This window comes from Propithecus coquereli, unplaced genomic scaffold, assembly GCF_000956105.1.
Source record: "Propithecus coquereli isolate 6110/MARCELLA unplaced genomic scaffold, Pcoq_1.0 Scaffold633, whole genome shotgun sequence".
NCBI classification, from domain to species: domain Eukaryota; kingdom Metazoa; phylum Chordata; class Mammalia; order Primates; family Indriidae; genus Propithecus; species Propithecus coquereli.
The window spans coordinates 921,124-929,443 of record NW_012152319.1 but is presented as its reverse complement, the minus strand read 5'-3'; positions in this window follow the sequence as shown (position 1 = coordinate 929,443).

Sequence of the window (8,320 nt, the reverse complement as noted above, 5' to 3'; positions counted from 1 at the left end):
ATAGATAGTAAAATAATAAAATTATGAGCAATTTCACACCGAAATTCAACGTAGATGACTGATTCCTTGAACAATTCAACTTACTGAAACTGACACAAAATGAAATGGAATATCTGAATAATCCTGTATGGTAAATACATTTAAAATTTCAAATGAAAAGGAAAAAAACCTTCCCACATATAAAACTCCCGGCCCAGATGTCTTCACTGGTGAATTCTAGCAAATATAAAGATCCTTGTTCAGAAAATAGAACATTTCCAACTCGTTTAATACCATAACCTAAGATATTGCAAAGAAATCTATAGTTCAATATCCCTCATAAATAGAAATATGAGGATACCTAAATATTAGCAAATCAAAGCAATACAAAAAGGACACTATATGATGACCAAGTAGAATTTATTCTAAGAATTCAAGGGTTGGTTTATGTTAGGCTTAAAGAATTCACCCTCCCCAAACTTCCATCCGAGCCTCCAGTGAAACCCACCGCTCTCCCCTTCCCAGGGGTGTATCAGGCAGGTCTGCCTCTGCCAGACCCCTAGGGAGACAAAGGAAAGGAATGCAAGAGGGGAACTGACTTTCCTTATCCCTCCCAGTTGTTTGAAAAGAATTTACTTACCCCCCACCCCCAGAAAAACTCTATAAAACCCAAGGCTCTCCCCTTTTCTCCCGTGGATGCCCTTTTCGGCCTCCACCCATCCGCACCCAGACTCAAAACAAACATTTGCTACACATGAGCCTTCGTGTGTCTCTCTCTCAGCTCCGGACCTAACATTTGGTGCCAAAACCCGGGAGGGCACACCAGGTGGACACGACCTCCAGGACTCTAGCAGGCGGGGCCTGCAACTCGGGAAGCAGCGGGCAGCGGCAGCTCGTCCTGGGCTCACTCCCGAATCCTGCCTTCCTCCGAGTCCCTGGTCACCGGTAAGGTTTGTTTCCACGGATCCTTCCTGAGCCGTGCAGGGGCCTCTCTCTAACTCGTCTCCGATACTGGAGCATAGGCAGAGCGCTCTAGCTCGGCCAAGGTAAGGTCATTGTCCACCTGGACCCTCCTGAACCAAGCCGAGAGGCAGACACCGGACAGGGACTCGGGTCTTCCCTGCTGACCTCCAAAATGCACACCCTGAGACATCCTGTTCCTGGTGAGTGGGAGCTCACAAGCTCGTTCTCGTTTCCTCGTCTCGACTCAAAAGTCCTACTGGAAAGCCGAGGACCCTCGGACCCAGGGGCCTTCACTGGACACAGGGACGCCTGTTCCAACGCATCGCTCCTGTGCCATTCCCTCGTTCTAGGGATGCCTAGAATCGAGTATAATCGGCCCCGTGTGACCCCTACTCTTTCCAGGGACATGGGAAACTCTCAGTCTACTCGTCCTAAAACTACCCGTTTGGGGAGCCTCCTCCAAGGTCTCACTACAATTTCTGTCACTGCAATGGCAAATGGTCTGAGATTCCCCACGTCCAAGCTTTTTTGCCCTCGCTCTATACGAGCTGTAATCCAGCTCAAATCTTCCTACTACACACCTGCCAGCTGTCCTCTTCCCAGCCCCCTACCACCCGCTCGTTCTGCTCAAGTCCAGGGGCTGGGCAGAAGGCGTCATGCGGGTGCACATCCCTTTTATTTAACTCAGTCTTAGGATCTGACCTGGCATGACCTCTACACTATTCTTTCCTCTCCTCCATCCCCTGAGGAGAAGGAGAGGGTCTGGCTTAAGGCCCAGGGACGTGGTGATGAAACCCATAGACATACCCCTGCCCAGCCGGTGGGGACAGTTGCCATCCCTAGAACAGGTCCATTATGGGATTATCAAGTAGCAACTCCGGAGGGAACTTTGCTCCTCGATAGGTATTGTATCTCCCAGCCCAAGCTGACATCAGGCACAAGCTCCAAAAATTAGAAGAAGGCCCTCAAACCCCACCAAAGGATCTCCTAAACCTGGCCTTCGAGGTCTTCAATAACCAAGATGGGAGAGGCGAAGGAAAGAGAGTGGGACTGATAACAGCCCCCTAAAACAGAAAAAGCTTTTCAAATAGTGGCTGCCCCTGCAAAGAGCTTTTCCAGAGAATTACTCCAAAAAGCCCCAGGCAAGTAGACGAGGCCACACCCTTCTATGGGGACCGAGCCCTGCCTCCACTAGGACTCTGGGTCTCTAGAGTAAAATGCCCCCAGGAAATGGGCTCCGCCAGGACCCTACCCCCTGACACAGAGCACTGGAAGAGCGAATGCTCTTTTCCTAAACCAGGAGAATCCACTTGCATTCGGGAACTGGCTGCCCCACCCTGCACGGGCACCCTCCACACCCACGGACCCTCTGACACTTGCTTCAGTCAGATGGCACGTCAGGCTTTGGAACAGACTGAACCTCGACACGCCGGGATGGCTGAGCCTTAGGTGACTCTCTGGCACAGGTAAGAACTAACGCCGGAGCCACCTCCTCTGATCCTCCCGCATTCTCAGGGCGTCTCTTTCCCTCTCCCTACCCTATCATCAGAGTAAAAGGTCAAATACAAACCCCCTGTGTATCCCACAGCTTCTGCGTCCGCTGGGAGGTTGAGCCCGCCCCTTTCCGTGCTTCCCAATTACACCCACTGGGAAAGGATCTTACAGCTTCCTCCCTCTGACTTATGGACAAGCTTAACTAGCACTTGGCGTGCGTTTTCCTTGATATGCCCTGAGCTTTCACGCTATAGAACTTTGTCTTGTTTCACCTAAAATTATCTCCTATGTGTCTATATGCTTGCGTGTCCGTATCATGTATATATACAATGTTTCCCCACCAAAATACATAAAAGCTCTAGTTAATTGGCTTACATCAAATATTTCATTAAAAACAAAACAGAAAGAAACTTGAGTAAGAGAAAGATGTAAAAAGGCAGTAAGTGTGGAAATAAGAAAGGAGTTTGTGAATTTTTGTCCTAAAATGACTGGTTTGGTCTGGGTCACCACCTGGGGAGACCCAGCTTTGACTGACCCTAGTTGTTTGGCCACGAAATGAGAAAGTTAGGACAAAACAAAATTTTAGGCATGTTTTTGCAGATGGTCTGTGCAGGCTGGGCTAAAGTTTATAAAGGGAATTTATGAAGGAATTTAGTGTGTGATCCAGTTGGCTATAATTAGAAAATTTTAGTTACTTTTTATTTAAAACATTATTAATTTTCTTGCTTTATTTTCAGAAGCCACTGAAGTAGTATTAAGTAAATAACCAAGTTATCTCTAGAATTTAAACTATTAAATTCCACCTGGCCCAACCTTATTCGTCCTCCCTAGGCCTAAGGGCTATTGCAAAAAAGACAGGCCTGTAAAATCGTGAAGACTGACTTCAAGCAATGGAATTAGTAAGTTCTGTTCCCTTGTCTTCCTCCACCACCCCCACCTGGCACCTACCTGCCATCAATAAAACTCACTGGTGACTTCTTAAAGGGACCGGAACACTTACAGCCGAAAGACTAGATTGTACTCAAGGATTTCCCAGAACGAATTGGGCCTCTTTCAGCTTTTAAATAATCCTCTCACTGCTTCCACCACTGCAGCTGAACTCTGGGAATCCCGTCTGAGAGTCGTCTCTCCGGACGCAAACCTGCAGGCCCCCAGACCCTGCTTCCACCCACGGCGAGCTCCCTGAAGGTCCAGCCCATCACGGATGCCAGGCTCTGATCATAAGCTCGCTATGCCTGGTTCCTCATCATGTTTTACCTTGTCTGTGCGCTTCTCGTGTCTGTCCAGCGAAACCCCATCCTGCCTCTATTCTAACTTCAAGACCGTCCATTTTCAACCCCCTCCCATTTAATAATTTAAATGAACTCCATAAAAACAACTCTACGCCCCTTGTTAGCAGGAAGTAGCTACAGATGAAAGATCTCCGCCCATGTTACCAACTTCTGAGTTCATTTTAAATAGAAATTTAATTTTAACAACAGAAAGGAGGGAAGGTTAGGGCAGCCTTGAATCTACTGATTGTCTAATAACAGCTAAAGATCAATCTTGCGCTCTCCCTACTCTCCTTGCTGCTTCTCCCCCAAACTATCAGCAGCAACCTGCTGGGAAAGAGGAGGATGCCTGCTTCCCAATCTAAGTTTTGATTTTTTCTCTTTCTCATACCTTGCCCTTCCTTTTCTTACAAGTATATAACAAAAAGGGTGGAATGTTAGGCTTAAAGAATTCACCCTCCCCAAACTTCCATCCAAGCCTCCAGTGAAACCCACCGCTCTCCCCTTCCCAGGGGTGTATGAGGCAGGTCTGCCTTTGCCAGACCCCTAGGGAGATAAAGGAAAGGAATGCAAGAGGGGAACTTAACTTTCCTTATCCCTCCCAGTTGTTTGAAAACAATTTATTTACCCCCCACCCCCAGAAAAACTCTATAAAACCCAAGGCTCTCCCCTTTTCTCTCGTGGACGCCTTTTTCGGTCTCTGCCCATCTGCACCCAGATGCTCAAAAAAACTCTACTTGCAGATGACACAACTGTGCAGAGCAGAGGCGGCAGATGGGGCAGCTCTGACGGCTCGAGAGCAGAAGCCAGAAGGAAGCAGATTTCAGGCAACTCAAGGAAAAGGGTCTATCATGGGTTTATCTTAGTTTGTTTGTGCTGCTAGAACACAATTCCACCGAGTGGGCAGTTTATAAAGAATAGAAATTTATTTCTCACGGTCTGAAGGCTGAGAAGTCCACGATCAAGGCGCTGGCAGGTCTGGCGTCTGACGAGGGCAGCTCTCTGCTTCCAACATGGCTCCTCCGGAGGGGAGAACGCTGGTCCTCGCGCGGCAGAAGGCAGGGGGCGAGAAGGCCGAGCGCCTCTCTCAAGCCCTCCTATAAGGAAGGACACCTGATCCCGTTCACGAGGAAGGAGCCCTCGTGGCCTAATCACCTCTTAAAGGCCCACAGCTCTTAATCACTGTAACATTGTCAACACCTGAATTTCGGAGGGCACACGTGCAAATCGTAGCAGGGTTAAATTGTGTCCCCCAGGGTTGAGGTCTTAACCCCCGGTATAAAGACCCTCATATAGTAAGCTCTGCTTATTTGTGGTTTCAGCTACTCACAATCACTGTCCAAAAACATTAAATGGAAAAATTCCATAAATAATTCCGAGTACCATCCCACCTGGGATGCGAAGCACCCCTTTGTCCAGTGCGTCTACCCTGTAGGTGCCACCGCCCATGAGCCACTCGGCAGCCCCCTCGGTTATTAGACCTACCGTCACGGCATCCCTGTGCTCATGCTTGTGTTCAAGCAACCCCTATTTCACTTGGCAACGGCCGCAAAGCGCCAGGGTAGTGATGCGGCGATCTGGATATGCCAAAGAGAAGCTGCCTGTAAGAGAAGGGAGGGCAGCTCCCTGACCGGCAGCCTTCCCACCCTGAGCTGGGGCCCCTGCTGTCCGGCCGAGTCAGACGGAGGTGGGGAACGGGGGTGCAGCCACTGTCCCAACCTGAGGGCTGTCCCGGCGCAGGGTCTCCTGGGTGCTGTGGGGTGGGGTGGTGAAGCTGCAGGTGGCAGATGTCTGCACCCTGCGGGACCCCTTTCTAATGGCAGAGCTGTCCCATGGAGGGGGCTTCCCTGGAAGGGAGGGAGGGAGCTGCCGTTGCGGGGGTGGAGGAGCAGGGCAGGGAGGGATGCTTTCGGGGATCCCCCACACAGGGTGGCAGAAGCTGCCCCCAGCGCCTGCCTCGGGGAGGGGGGTAAGTTCCATTGCTTCTGGCCTCAGCTTTCTCACCCACCGCCCAGCCTCACCTGGCAGCTGGACTGGCTGAAGGGACTGCCCGGGGGAGGGCCCTGAACCAGGGTGGGGGCAGTCCTGAGGCCTGGCGGCTCTATCCTTCCAAAGCTCCTTCATTTATTCCATGAATATTCACACTGAGCACCCGCTGTGTGCCAGGCGCTGTTCTAGACGCTGGGATTCAGTGAGCAAAGCCGAGCACAAACCCCCTGCCTTCCTGAAGCAGACAGAGAGAACTGGGAAAGGTGCGTCAGGATAGACTGTGAAAAGCCTAAGCAGCCAAACAGAGCAGGGCGGGACAGGCAATGCAGGGCCTCGAGAGGGGCCAAGGTCAAGTCAGGAGCCAGTCGGGGAGGCTGGGGAAGAGCGTGCCAGGCAGAGGGCACAGCATGTGCAAAGGCCCGGAGGTGGGGCACGGAGACTGGACCAGTGGAGGGGCAAGAAATGAACCCGCATGGCCAGCGTGTATGTAAGTCAAGTACGGCCTTTGGCTCTTGCTAGGCAAGATGGGAGTGACAGCAGGGTTGTAACAGGGCCCCCACCACTCAGGGGCTGGGCTGAGAAGAGGCTGCAGTAGGGCGGGGGAGGGACCAGGTAGGTGGCGGCTGCAGCAATGCAGGTGAGACAGTGGGGCTGGGATCGAGGTGACTTGGAGCCCACCCTGCCTATATTCCGAAGGCAGAGCTGATGCATTTGCTGACGACCAGCGTGGAGGGCAGGGAGAGGAGTCAAGGCGACTCCTGGAGGAGACAATGCCGAGACTGAGGTGCCTGCTGCGTGCCGTGGCCAGCCGCAGGCAGCCACCATCACTGAGGCAGAGAGCCAGGGGGCTGGATGGGGCTGGCCAGGGGATTCGGGAGGGGCACAGGCCTGGGGCACGGGGGAAGCACACCTGGGCAGGGACAGAGGGCAGTGAGACAAGTGGAGCGTGGGTCCTGGGAACCTCCTTCAACGGGGAGTGTGGTTGATATCACATGGCCCTGAGAGGTCCAGGCGATGACAGAGCACCCACTGCATCTGGCCACATGATCACTGTTGACCTTGCCTCGGGCAGGCCCCGGGGAGTAAAGGGGCAGGGCGGCGGGGAGGGGGTTCTGATCGGAAAGGACCCAAGAGAACAGTAGTGGATGGGGACACCGAGTATAGACGGGTCTTCTGCGTGAGCCCCAAGGGGACCCAGAGATTCCCCTGGGAGGCAGAGTGAGGGGGGCAGGCAGAACCGACTTGAATCTGTTCCCTCTCCCCCACCAAGCTACACGCGGGGGCAGCTACGTGGCTGGTCTCCCCCGGTGCTGTCCCGCCCAGCCCCCCTCTGCCTCTCTACGTCCTGCAGTCACTTCCGAATTCGACTCCACCCTGCGGCCACAGCAGATTGTCCTGGGGTGGCCCTGACCCACTGACCAATCGGAGTCCCTCCACACAGTGTCAGGGACTGGGGCTCCGGGGGCTGGCCCCCGCTCTGGCTGCTCTCGAAAGGTGCAGGAGGACGCCGGGCAGCTGGAGGAGCCGCGTGTCCGCCGCTGAGAGACAGGAGCCAGCGAGGGGCGGAGGGCACCACCTTTGGCTCTGCACAGCAACTGGCCTGCTGAGCTCCTGTGACTTCCCCCATCACTCCTGGCCCTACTGGGTCACCTGCCACGTCTGGGGGCTGGGCGGGGCCGCATGTGGAGGGCACTGTGGGCTCTCTCCTGCCTCCTTCTGTCCGTCCCTCGGGGCGGGGGCAGGACCCTGGTTTCCCTCTCCGGGCACTGCCAGGGCCTCTCTCTGAAGGCAAGGACACCAGAGCCACAGGGCTTGCGATCATCAGTCGAGTTTAATGCATCGTACAGCAGGAAACTACATTGGCATATTTAAGACAAACACTTTTTCTCTATCCTCACTATGCACTGGACGGGCCTCCTTAGTCCAAAAAAACTAACAGTCTCGAGACACGTCGGCAGCTACCCCTCCCGGTCCAACCTTTCATATCCTCCCATTACATTTTTCCGAAATTTAACGCAATCCATCCGAGAAGAAGAAAAACCAACCAATAAAAAAGGAACCTGAAGACACCTGCATCGCGAGCCACGCGGCGACACACACTCGGCAGAGAGCGTGACCGGCTGGGAGGCGCGCGCCTCACGCGGTTCCCCCTGTTCATCGATAAAAGAATATAAAAATCTTGTTCAACCCAGTGTTGAGTGTATTAAAATAGATCTGTATCGTACAGCACAGTTTCTCCCGGAGTCGTGATAAGGACAGGAGGGACCTTGGCCGTCTGCGGGAACCGGCCGCCTCCCCGCTCTGCTGCGTGCGTGTCGCGTGTCTGTGGTCGTGGCCGCGCGTGACTCACCCACACGCGGTCAGTGCAAATCGGCACCATGTGATATGCTCGGGGCGGAGCCCTGTGGCTCCTGGACGCTCATCTTGTTGTGCTCGGTCCCTCGGGACCCGAGAGGCTGGTGGGCGTGAGGAGCCCACACGGCCCGCCCCTGGGCGCAGGAGCCCTCGTACCACGGTGGGGCCTCCACTCTGCCAAGGAGAGGAAACAGCCAGAGCAGGGGACTCTCATGTCCCCAAGGCCAAACCCTCCCGAGGCCCCTGCCCTGCCCGCCTCGCCCCACCCC